The sequence below is a fragment of the Dromiciops gliroides genome, chromosome 1 (assembly GCF_019393635.1).
Source record: "Dromiciops gliroides isolate mDroGli1 chromosome 1, mDroGli1.pri, whole genome shotgun sequence".
NCBI lineage: Eukaryota > Metazoa > Chordata > Mammalia > Microbiotheria > Microbiotheriidae > Dromiciops > Dromiciops gliroides.
Window position 1 is genome coordinate 276,521,474 of NC_057861.1, and position 13,081 is coordinate 276,534,554.

The 13,081-nt window shown below is 37.1% G+C and overlaps 1 protein-coding gene across 2 annotated transcripts in view; it reads right to left on the reverse strand.

The window, feature by feature from the left end:
* PDE7A (phosphodiesterase 7A) overlaps positions 1-13,081 on the reverse strand; it is a 164,465-nt gene that overhangs the window by 101,634 nt on the left and 49,750 nt on the right. The window lies entirely within an intron of this gene.

Below are 13,081 nucleotides of genomic sequence, written 5' to 3' on the forward strand. Positions count from 1 at the left end.
TCACACCTTTAATTAACTTGAATTAATTCATGGAATTTTAAACAATGCTCCTTCATTCAACAACATTCAAGTGCTTTTACCTAACTATCCAAAGTCTGCTTTTTTAACCCAAGATTTATTATCAAACCATAATTTGTTTTTGCTCAATCTAACTAAAAATTGATACTCCTGATATTCTTTTAAAAAAAAGTTTCTAGTCCACTTAGGTAGAACTTTTACAGTAGAGGTACAGGAAAAAACAATCAGGAAACATTAAAAATAAAGAAATATAGTGGAAGTTTTAATTTGAAATGAAAGCAGTGTCTACAGGAATGAAATTACACATCCAAAATACAAATGCTATTCTATGCCAGAATACAGTCTCTGTTTCCTTCAGGCCAGTTAATGAAATCACCAGATGGGAAGAGATTACTAGCAATCACAAATATTTAGTTATCTTTGGCATATTCTTGCCATGCCCACTATTTTTGCCATCTTCTTTATCAGTTCTAGGTCCATTTATTCTGTCCAGCAAGCTAGGCAGTCACCACTCTGTCTAACCTCTAAAGGTAATCTGATCTCCCTAGCTAATGTTATGTGGACAAATAAATATTTTTTCTTCAGTACACAGAAACAGATCAGACAAACTTGTACTTTTTGCAAAGGAACTTCAAGAGAAAACTTAGAGAAGAAAAACTATAATCAAAATAAAAATGCAAAAGCACAAAAACATGACTTTAAAGAATACAGATTTATCACCTTAAAGTAACTTAAGTGTTCCTACAGGTTGATTTGTCTGGTATAGTTTGTGGAAGTCACACAGTCCCTATTTCTAGTTTCTTCAAATCTGTACTAAAAAAAAATCTACTATAAAAAGCTTCCCCTTTCAGAGGTTGGGTGTTTCCCTGAGAAGGAAAGGACTAGAACAGCTAAAGAAGACAAGAGGTTGTTAGAAGTAAGATGGTCAACCTTGTCTCCTAAGATATAGAGGATATAGGCAGAAAGGGCAAAGGAGTTTTCCCAACAAGTACAAATCTCATTATAGCAAATTTTATAACAATAAAAATCAGAATAGTAAAATGGTAATAAAATCTCATAGCTGGAAGGGACCTCAAAGGTTATATAGTTTAACTAATATCTAAGCAGGAAAATGATTCAGTATCCTAGGTAAGTGCTCATTCTAATGATATCCAACAATGACCTGCAATCTGTCAAAGATAACTAAAAATATCAAGTTAGAAAAGAGTTACAAGATCAAGGCAACTTCTAAAAAGACAAACGTTAGGCTGACTCACTTCACAAACCTCTTCTACAGATCCAAGCAGGGGTACAGTTCCAACAGAATGAGAGGAAATCAGTTTACAGCTAGAGAAAAAAAGACTTGTCCCATTCCAGGGAATAAGGGGCAGGATGAGTAGTGCAGTTTGAGTGGAGGATGATGAGATTTTATTATGCCATCATATAACAGAGACTTCCTAGGAGCTGTTTGGTTCAGAAAGAGACAGGAAACTATCCCATCAGAGAACAGTCCCTGTGGCTACTCTCACATTTATAGATAGAACCATTTGCTCTGTTCTGTCCAACCTCCATACCCACAACCCCCACATCTAAGTTCTTTCACCCCCTCTTGTCTAAATACTGTTAAGTTGCTGCCTACTTTCTTAGAGTTCATCTCACCTGCCTTTCCATCTATCCTCCAGAGGCTGTCCCAAAATGTTACCTCCCTGTTCAATACTCTTCACCACTCCCCACTTACTTTTTTGCTGCAACTTTTGAACCCTGATTCTTTTATCACTTATAGGTTGCTACAGATATTTTAAAGTAAATTAGAAACGACTTTATCATTATTTTCAGGAACTAAAATAATGTGCTGAAAGCAGTTTAGTAGAATTCAAACAAAAGACACTATTCTCAAATTAACACCCTTCATTTACATCTAATAAAATACTGAGAACAAAGAAAGTTATGTATTTAACAGCTGCAACTAAGATGCTTTGTTTAAAGTAGAATAGACAAAGGACGCAAAAATAATTTTCAAATTTGCATTGACGCACATAGTACTCCTCGTTCAAGAAAAATGCATTTGTAATCACACTGTACAGGGAAATTTTAATCTTAACCTAAAACTCATCCATGACACATTAATTATACAAGCACTCCTTGTTTAAGTAGAAATTCACTGCAATGTATTATAAAGTCTTTAACTTAAAAATTCACCTTAAGAAACTTTTCACTCTTCTTTAATAGAAATTATGGGTACTTATCATCTTACTCTTCTCTGCCTTTATCTCCTGGATCTGACTTATTGCTTGTCTAGAACTGTAATAAGTATAAGATCTTTCCTACTTAGGTTCTGTATTTTATCAACATTTTCCCAGTGCTGCCCACTTCATGGGTCACTGACTTCAAGGAGTTTATGGCATTAATCAAACTTACATTTACAAAATGTGAACAATACAGAGCCAAAATATGTGACATAAATAAATAGTAAGTGCAACAGAAAAAGTTATTAACAGCTTGCATTGAATAATGGCTCAAACATAACAGCCCTTTAAGGTTTACAAGGTACTTCTCTCAATAGTTCTGTCAGGTGAGGAATACAAGAATTATAAGCCCCATTTTATAGATGAGAAGACTGAAAATTAGAAAAGTTAAATAACTTGCCTACTGTCATAACTAGTATCAAAAGTAGAAATGGAATTAAAATCTTATGAAATCAATTGCCATATCTTTTTTCTTTTGGTGGGGCAATGAGAGTTAAGTGACTTGCCCAGGGTCACACAGCTAGTAAATGTGTCAAGTGTCTGAGGCCGCATTTGAACTCAGGTCTTCCTGAATCCAGGGCTGGTGCTTTATCTACTGCACCACCTAGCTGCCCCTATATCTTTTTTTCCCATTACCACACTGCTTCTTATGAAGGGTGGCTATAATTATGAGCCAGAGTACAGTAAGTGGAACTAAAGGTTCCACTAAAGGTGGACAAGGCTAAACATGCAGTAATGGTGAACTGCTATAGGTTAAAACTTATTTCAGAAACAGATTAATGTTCAACAATAATCTTAATTTAAAATATTATTACGTTGGGAACTGAGTACTAGCACAATGTGGTTATTGTAACTAATCCAGCTAGTAAGTTAATGACATATGCCATCATCCACTGGAGAGGGCTTTTAATGTGAAGGAGAATGTGTAAAGCTAAGTTAAATTCATTAAGAATGAAATTACTCGGGGCAGCTAGGTGGCGCAGTAGATAGAGCACCGGCCCTGGAGTCAGGAGTACCTGAGTTCAAATCCAGCCTCAAACACTTAACACTTACTAGCTGTGTGACCCTGGGCAAGTCACTTAACCCCAATTGCCTCACTAAAAAAAAAAAAAAAAAGAATGAACTTACTCTTGGTTCCAAAGGTAAAATTATACAAGTATTCTTCAATAAAAACATCTGCAAACAGGTCTTTAACTTTCTGGTATACGAAAAATGCAAAAACAATTTCTTGTATATAAAGTTTGCTGTGTCAGGATAGTTTTAGAATTACAGAATTTAAGATGGAGGGGCAGGTAGGTGGCGCAGTGGATAGAGCACCGGCCCTGGAGTCAGGAGTACCTGAGTTCAAATCCAGCCTCAGACACTTAACACTTACTAGATGTGTGACCCTGGGCAAGTCACTTAACCCCAATTGCCTCCAAAAAAAAAAAAAAAAGATGGAGCATTATATGAAGCAGACAATTATATTCAGTTTATCTGGCATCATATCATGGTGTCACTTTGGGTGTTTTTTCAAAAATTCTGTGACAGGGGCAGCTAGGTGGCACAGTGGATAAAGCACTGGCCCTGGATTCAGGAGGACCTGAGCTCAAATCCAGCCTCAGATGCCTGACACTTACTAGCTGTGTGACCCTGGGCAAGTCACTTAACCCTCATTGCCCCACCCCCCCCAAAAAAATCCTGTGACAGTTTGAATAAATTACAGTAACACAATTATTTTGTTTCATACTATTTAGCATGTAAATATGTACTATCTTATATAGTTCTTCCAGTGTATATAAGCTTCTCCATAGCAAGGACTATGAATATTTTTTTGGGGGGTAACATTATACATATAATGTGATATCTGAGTTTTAATCAATTCCTAATGTTTTAAGAATATTTTCTCCAATATTATCTAATCAACTTTTCTTTCCATTAAGAACAGTAAAAGCCACCATATTGAGGAAGTAGAAATGACACTAGAGAAAATAAGGATTGAAAAGCAGCTTGACTAGATCAGAGAGACACATCAAGAAGATCTGTGAGAAAACCAACAGTTTTGAGGACTTAATTGAGAATTCTCAAGATATCTGAAAAAGGGGAAGAGCCAGAAGAATGTAGTACTTTAACCACTACCTAGCAGTAACTAGCACATAGTACAAACTTGATAGATTCTTAAAGGACTGGAATGAATACAAACATGAGAATATAAAAATTATAGGCCACACTGTCAGGCATTCAATAAGCATTTATCCAGCTCTTATGTGCTAGCAACTGTATTAAGTGCTAAGAATGTTTTTTAAAAAAGCAAAACTAGTCAGGGCCCTCCAGGAGTTAACATTCTAAGAAAAGAGAGAGCATTTAACTATACAAGATACATAAAAATATACAAAAGCGATGGAAGGCAATCCAGAAGAGAAGAGATTAGCAGCTATGGAAAGGCCTCTTGCTGAAGGTGGTATTTCAGTTGAGTCTTGAAGTAAATCAGGAAAACTAACAAGCAGAAGTGAAGAGGGAAAGCATACTAACCAAGGAGAATTTTTGGTACAGAAGCAAAGACAGAAGATGTAGTGTCATGTATGAGAAACAGTTAAGACAGTGTAGCTGGACTATAGAGGAAATGAAAGGGAGTCAAGTTTATCAAGATTCGAAAGACAGGAAGGGGCCAAGTTATAGAGTGCTTGAAATGCTGAACAGCTTCATATTTGATCCTAGAAGCAATAGCGAGCTGCTGGAGTTCACTAAGCAGGGAGGTTACCCAATCAGACCTATGCTTTAAAATAATTACCTTGGAAGCTAAATGGAGGATGGACTGGAGAGGGGAAAGATTTGGGGCAGGGAGATCAGTTAGAAGCCTACAGCAATAAACTATGGGAGAGGTAATGGAGACTTGAACTAGGGTTATGGCCATGGGAATGCACAAAGGATATGGATCCAAGATTGTGCAACGGTAGAAATGACAAGATTTGGATATGTAGGGTGAATGAGAATGAGGAGTTGAGGATGACAGCAAGACTGCTAGCGTAGATGACTGAGAGATAATGGGGCCATCTCCACATTAATAGGGAAGTTAGGGAGAGGGGAGAAATTGCTTGGATTTGAGATGATTACAGCTCACCAACTTAAGATGTCCAAAAATGCAGTTAGTAATGAGGTACTGTAACTTGGGAGAGAGACTAAAAATATATAGAACCAAGAATCATTTGCACAGAGAAAAAGAATGAACCCATGGAAGCTGATGAAATCACCAAGTAAAACAATATAAAGTGAAAAAAAGAGGCCCACGACAGAATCTTTTATTATTACTCCCCCCAAAAAGCAACCAAGAATCTGTCAATATCTACTGACCCATCTCTATAAAACCTTTATGGGAATAATCTACACATAAATTAAAGGCTTCTGGATAAAGGTCTGAGAAGGGAAAGGCAAGCTTTCACAAATGATAAGGAATCCACATCTTTATGGTCACACAACTGACGGAAAGGTACAGAGAATATAAGATTGCACTAAGCTAATTGTTTGGTGAGTATAAAAAAGCATTTGATTCAATAGAACAAAATGAATTCTTAAAAGCTTGCCATCTGATGTTTCCCATACATGTAAAACCACAGATGATTCTTTCAAAGATATAAAAATACAGATCATTATATTCAATGTCTCTTGAATATTCATATCACAGAAGAAACAAATCAATAACATATATGTTCACCAAAGGTATTCACTACCATAATGGAGGATGTCCAATACAGAGCACAAGTGTTTAATTGGGGATTTTTAATTTGTTCTTTTTCTAGCTTTTTAAGTTGCATGCCCAATTAATTGATCTCCTCTTTCTCTTTTTTATTGATGTAAGCATTTCGAGATATAAAATTTCCCTTAAGTGCTGCTTTGGCTGCATCCTATAGATTTTAGGATGGTGTCTCATTATTGTCATTGTCTTGGATGAAGTTACTGATTGTTTCTATGATTTGTTGTTTGACCCACTCATTTTTTAGAATGAAATTATTTAGTTTCCAATTAAGTTTCAGTCTACCTTTCCACGGCTCTTTATCACATGTAATTTTTATTGCATCATGATCTGAGAAGGATGCATTTACTATTTCTGCCTTTCTACATTTGACTATGAGGTTTTTGTGCCATAATACATGGTCAATTTTTGAATATGTGCCATGTACTGCTGAGAAAAAGGTATATTCCTTTCTATCCCCATTCAGTTTTCTCCAGACATGTATCACATCTAACTTTTCTAAAATTCTATTTACCTCTTTAACTTCTTATTTATTTTGTGGCTAGATTTATCTAATTCTGAGAGGGGAAGATTCAGATCCCCCACTAGTAGAGTTTTGCTATTTCTTCTTGTAAATCATTCAACTTCTCTAAGAATTTGGATGCTCTACCACTTGGTGCATACATGTTTAGTATTGATATTACTTCATTATCTGTAGTAACTTTTAGCAAGATATAGTTTCCTTCCTTATCACTTTTAATTAGATCTATTTTTGCCTTTGCTTTGTCTGAGATAAGGATTGCTACCCCAGTTTTTTTTACTTCAGCTGAAGCATAATAAATTCTGCTCCAACCTTTTACCTTTACTATGTATCTCTCTGCTTCAGATGTGTTTCTTGTAAACAGCATATTGTAGGATACTGGTTTTTAATCCACTCTGCTATTCGCTTCTGTTTTATGGCAGAATTCATCCCATTCACATTCACAGTTATTATTACTGTCTATTTCCCTCCTTTGTACTTCTCCCCCCTTCTTTCACCCTATTCCTCCTCACTAACGTTTTGCTTCTTACCCCTGCCTTCTCCAATATGCCCTCCCTTTTATCAGCCCCCCTCCCTTTTCTATTACCCTTTCTCCCCTGCTTCTGCCCTCTCTTCTATCAGTCCTCCCTTTCCCCTTTCTCTTTTACTTCCCTAAAGAATATGCTAAGTTTCTTTATCAAAATGAACGTATATATTATTCCCTCTTTGAACCAAATCTAGTGAGAGTAAGGTTGAAACAATATTCACCCCTCCTTTCCCTCTATTGTAATAGGTTTTTTGCACCTCTTTATATGCTGTAATTCACCCCATTCCACCTCCCCTTTCCTCTTCTCCCCATAAACTACTTTTTAACCCCTTAATTTTCTTTATATCATCACATCAAAGACAATTTCTATTTATACCCTCTATGTAGAATCCTTCTGTCTGCCCAAATACATATACAGTTCTCAAGAGTTATAAGTATTATTTTCCTGTGTAGGGATGTAAACAGTTTAATGTTATTGAATGACTTTCTCCCCCCATTTACCTTTTTTAACTTCTCTTGAATCTTGTATGTTAAGATCAAATTTTCTATTCAGTTCTGGTCTTTTCATCAGGAAACCTTGAAAGTCCCCAATTTCACTGAATGTTCATCTTTTCCCCTGAAAGAGAATGATCAGTTTTGCTGGGTAATAGATTCTTGGCTGTAATCCAAGCTCCTTTACCTTTCAGAATATCATATTCCAGGCCTTGTGATCCTTTAATATTGAGGCTGCCAGGTCCAGGGCAATCCTGACTGTGGCTCCATGATATTTAAATTGCTTCTTTCTGGCTGCTTGGAGTATTTTCTATTTCACCTGATAATTCTGGAATTTGGCTACAATATTCCTTAGAGTTTTCCTTTTGGGGTCTCTTTCAGAAGGTGATCGGTGGATTCTTTCAATGACTATTTTATCCTCTGATTCTATAATATCAGGGCAGTTCTCCCTAATAATTTCCTGGAATATTGTATCTAGACTCTTTTTCTGATCATGGTTTTCTGGCAGTCCAATAATCCTCAGACTGTCCCTCCTGGATCTGTTTTCCAGGTCAGTTGTCTTTCCAATGAGGTATTTCACATTTTCTTCTATTTTTTCATTCTTTTGATTCTGTTTAACTGATTCCTGGTGTCTCATGAAGTGATTAGCTTCCAATTGTCCAATTCAAATTTTTAAGGCATTGTTTTCTTCAGTCAGATTATGCACCTCCTTTTCCATTTGGCCAAATGAATTTTTTAAGGAATTGTTTTCTTCAGTCAATCTTTGTGCTTCCTTTTCCAAGCTGCTGATTCTTTTTTTCATAATTTTCTTGTGTTGCTTTCATTTCTCTCCCCATTTTTTCTTCTACCTCTCTCAACTGATTTTTAAAATCCTTTTTGAGCTCTTCCAAGAAGGCTTTTTGGTCCTGAGACCAATTCATCTTCCCTCTTGAGGCTTCACATATAGGCAATTTGAGAGTATTGTCCTCATCTGAGTTTGTCCCTGTCGACACAGAAACTCTCAATGGTGAGAGCTCTATTTTGTTTATTACTCACATTGTAGCTTAATTTTTTTAAAGTTGAGGTCTGCTCCTAGGGCACCAGGGTCACTGTTTCAAGCTTCTTGTGCTGGGAGATAGGGGCTGTGTCACTGGCTTTCTACTCTGAGGCCTCTATGGCTTGTGGATTTCTCACCACCGTGGGCTTGCTCCTGGTGCGCTGGGATGGCCAGGCCTGGTCATGACCGTCCTGTGGGTGGCCCCCTAGCTGGCAGCCTGCCCTCTCATCTGGTGTTGGTGGATCTCACCACTGGCCTGCTGCGATACCAGCCTGCCAAGGCAAGATCAAGGGGCTTCAGTTGCTCTGCTGTGGCCTATCGCTTCCTGCTGACTTGCCCCAACCCCCTCCACACTGAGCTCCCCCCTGCCCGAGTGAGACCGACCTTTCCTGAAGTCTTTTAAATTATCTCAGGCTGGAAGATTGTATCTCTTTGTCTTTTTGTAGGTTCTGTAGTTTCAGAATCTCTTTAGAGGGCTGATTTACTGTTCTTTTTGAGGGAACCGAAGGGGAGCTCAGGCAGCTTGCTGTCTTCTCTCCGCCATCTTGGCTCCGCCCCCAGAGCACAAGTGAAAGAATGTTTCTGTAGATAGATCCTGTAGCAGCTTCTTTTAGTGTTTGTCACTGTACTGATTACTTCAAGACCTAAAACACTAGAGACTCCTAAATGAGATCCAAAATACTAAAAAGAGTTCATGTTAATGATTTATATAGGAAAAACCCTATAGGGTTTTATGGGCATGGTGCATTGGTAGAATGCTTGGCCTGAAATCAGTAGGATATGGGTTCAAATCCAGCATCAGACACTTACTAGCTATGAGACCTTGGACATGTCACTTAACCTCTCTGTTTCAGTTTCCTCATCTGTAAAATGGGGATCCTAGGGTTGTTCTGAGGATCAAATAAGATAATAGTTATAAAGTGCTTAGTAGAGTCTCTGGCATAAAGTAAGCACTAAGTAAACGTCAGCTATTTCTATTAGTATTGCTGTTATTAAAACCCAAGTGAATATACAATTGCCAATGACATGCAGTTGGATGGACAATCCATAGTGCTGGTCCATCAGTATGCATTCTCTTGGAAAGACATTGTGAATAGATAGTGAACTGGGCCAAGAAATAAACAGAACATCAAAGAAATAACTGGATGGCATTCACAAAATAGCACTTTTAATAATCCTAAACTTCTTCCTGAAAAGTCCATCATTTTAACATCAAAGTACAATTCTTTTGGACTTCTTTGGACTTTTCTATCATGCCTTCCTGCCTCAGGAAACTCATCAGTGGAAAATCTCATTCTGCAAGACTGACTCATTCTTAATACATCTCCTAAGTGCCCTCTCCATATCTGACCGGATCCTCTGACTAGATGGCAGAGTCATAGACTCCAGGGCCCCTATTTCAGGAGTAGGATCAGCACGGTCTCCTCCCCATTTGCCACAGCTATGTTGCTTTTGGACATCTCTGGGATTTTCCATAATGCACCTGGCACATCTTCTCCCCTTCAACTTTCCAGTTCTTTTGTGTACTGCATTCTCCCATTAGATTATAGGCTTCGTGAAGGCAGCGACCGTCTATTTGTATTTGTTTGCCCAGTGTTTAGCAAGCACCTGGCACATAGTTGGTGCTTACTAAATCTTGACTGACATACCAGTGCTGCACTGAGTCATAGCATACCAATTCTTCAAAGAATTAAAATTATAAGTAGCCCTGAAGGACACTGAAAAGTCAGGCTCACAGTAGTTGTCATTAGATTATAACATATTAGCAACAAAAACCAGCCCAAATCTCTGGTAATCCATGAATGAATTATAGTCTTCCCTAATGAATTCATGAGTTTCTTTAGGGTATGGACCCTTCCTCAGTGTCTCTATGGATGTGTAGGATATTGAATTCTCAAGGACTATTTCAGCAGAGGGCAGATTCTAACACATTTCTAGTTCTCCCTGAAAGAATCAACTCTACCTAAGTACAAGATACTTAATTGTCATGATGGTCATTTAGATGACATTCTTTGACCATAAATATTCACAACCTCTCCCATGTGTTTAACACAGTGCTATAAACATAATAGACATTTAATAAATACACTGTTAATGTGAGTCCTCTTCAAAGTTCTATTCTAGATTCCTTCTCTATTTTCTCTTGGTTACTTCATTCACTCCCATGGCTTCAGCGATCACTTCTATATAGATAACTCCTAAACCTATATTTCTATCTCCAAACTCTTCCCTGAGATTTAGTTCTAAAATTTCCAACTGCCAGTTACATAACTACACCTACAAGGTCTATCACAGCTAGAACCAGTCACAATATCTACCTTTCCCCTTGCTGCATGCTCACCTTCTTTTTCTGTCACACATCTGCATAATACTCTTTATGCCTCTTCTCTCTCAAAGTCTCTCATTTGTTATGCTGCTATTTAATCATATCTACCATGGACTGCTCTGTTGCCCTCTGTGAGATATTCAATTTTCAGAAAGCAGAAAAAAGCAGTGAAAAGTAAAACCAGTTTAAATGAATCTTTTACAAGTGATCTAAGAAGAGCCATCACAAAAGCATTTAAAGATGAAAATGGAAGTATAACTAAGCTTTTTACCATCAAGAGCAATAGAATTACCATAGTCAGATTCTTAACCCCATAGTGCCAGAGATGTTTATAGAAAAAACAAAAATGGCAATAGACAAAAAGGTTGGAAAAGTAACCATATTAAATCAAGTGTTACATGGAGGAGTTCCACAGCAGGTAATGCAACTCTGAGGGAATCAAGGGATCAATAAACAATTTATTTGAAAGGAGTAGATGAAACTACTACAGGTAAAGACAAAAAAAATCAGACCTTATTAATACTGAGAAAGGCAACAGGGAAGACATTAAGTACAGACCTATATGCCTACTTTCTTAATTATATACAATTTTTCAAAATCTTATTTATTTTTGACATTCTTTTCTTTTTAAATTTTCAGTTCCAGAATCTATCCCTCCTCACATTCTCCCTCACCAACTGAGAAGGCAAACAACATATCAATCATACATGTGAAACCATGTAGAACATATTTCTATATTAGCCATATCACAACAAAAAACAAACAAAAAAGAGAAAATTATACTTCAATTTGCACTCAAAGTTCATCAGTTTTCTCTCTGAAGGTAGACAACATTTTCCCATCATAAGTCCTCTGGAACTGTCTTCGATTGGAGTATATTGATTGTAGTCACCAAGTTTTTCATTTAATTACCATTACAACATTGCTGTTACTGTACATAATGATCTCCTATTTCTTCTCAGTGCACTTTGCATCAGTTCTTATAGTTTTGCCATGTTTTCCTGAAATCACCCACTTCCATCATTTATTACAATAGTACTCCATCATAATCATATGCCACTTTTCAGCCATTCCCCAATTGATGAACATCCCCATAATTTCCAATTCTTTGCCATCACAAAAAGAACTGTTATAAATATCTCTGTAAATATAAGTCCTTTTCCTTTTCCTTTGATCTCTTTGGGATACAGACCTAGTAGTGGTACTACCAGATCAAAGGGTATGCTAAGTTTGATAGCCCTTTGGGAATAGGTACAGACTGTTCTTCAATATGATTGGACCAGTTCACAATTCCACCAACAATTCATTAATGTACCTATTTTCCCTCATCCCCTCCAGCATTTGTTGTCCTTTCTTCCTTCCTTCCCTCCCTTCCTCACTTTTTGAAAGACGAAATATTTATTAAGCACCTTGCATGTGGAAGGTACAATGCTGTGTACTGTGCCAAGATATAAAGACTGACATAAACATTCTAACCTACAGAGGACTTAAAGTCAAACACGGGTTTATATAATAAAAAAATTATGTAAAATAAAGGAACAATGATCCTTATTCTTTAGTAAGTCTTGACCACCTGCTGTTCCCACCCACCCCTAAATACAATTAATATCAGTTTTCAATTAATAAGCCATCCCTTTAATGATCAGGCATTTCAGTAACTATTAATTAGTTCTCCACAGAGGATTAACTCAACCCAAATAGATATGGGAAGTCATTTCATTAGTACTCTGAAAACAGGGCAAAAATGAATTTTCAACTAATATGTCATCCCTTTAATGACCAGGCATTTCAATCACTACTAATTAGTTCTCTAGGAATTAGGTGATGAATTACTTTTCATTTGCTGAAAGCCTATAAATAAGGGGCAAGCTATGCTTATATTATATCACTAATTTACTCACTCCCAATTTTCCTGGGAATCCAGGCTGCCAATAACTATTTTAGCCATAGTACTAACAGTCAAGGCCCTCCAGAAATGTCCAGCAGGGCTTTCTCTCAATGACATAAATCTCGTTAAGTAGATGACTAAAGTTATTACACTCAGTCATATTCTCAAGAACTTTTCCTACATGGGAAAAGCTTCAAATAGCATGAGATGGGCAGCTAGGTAGCACAGTGGATAAAGCATTGGCCCTAGATCCAGGAGGGGCGGAGTTCAAATCTGATCTCAGACACTTGACACTTATAGCTGCATGACCTTGGACAAGT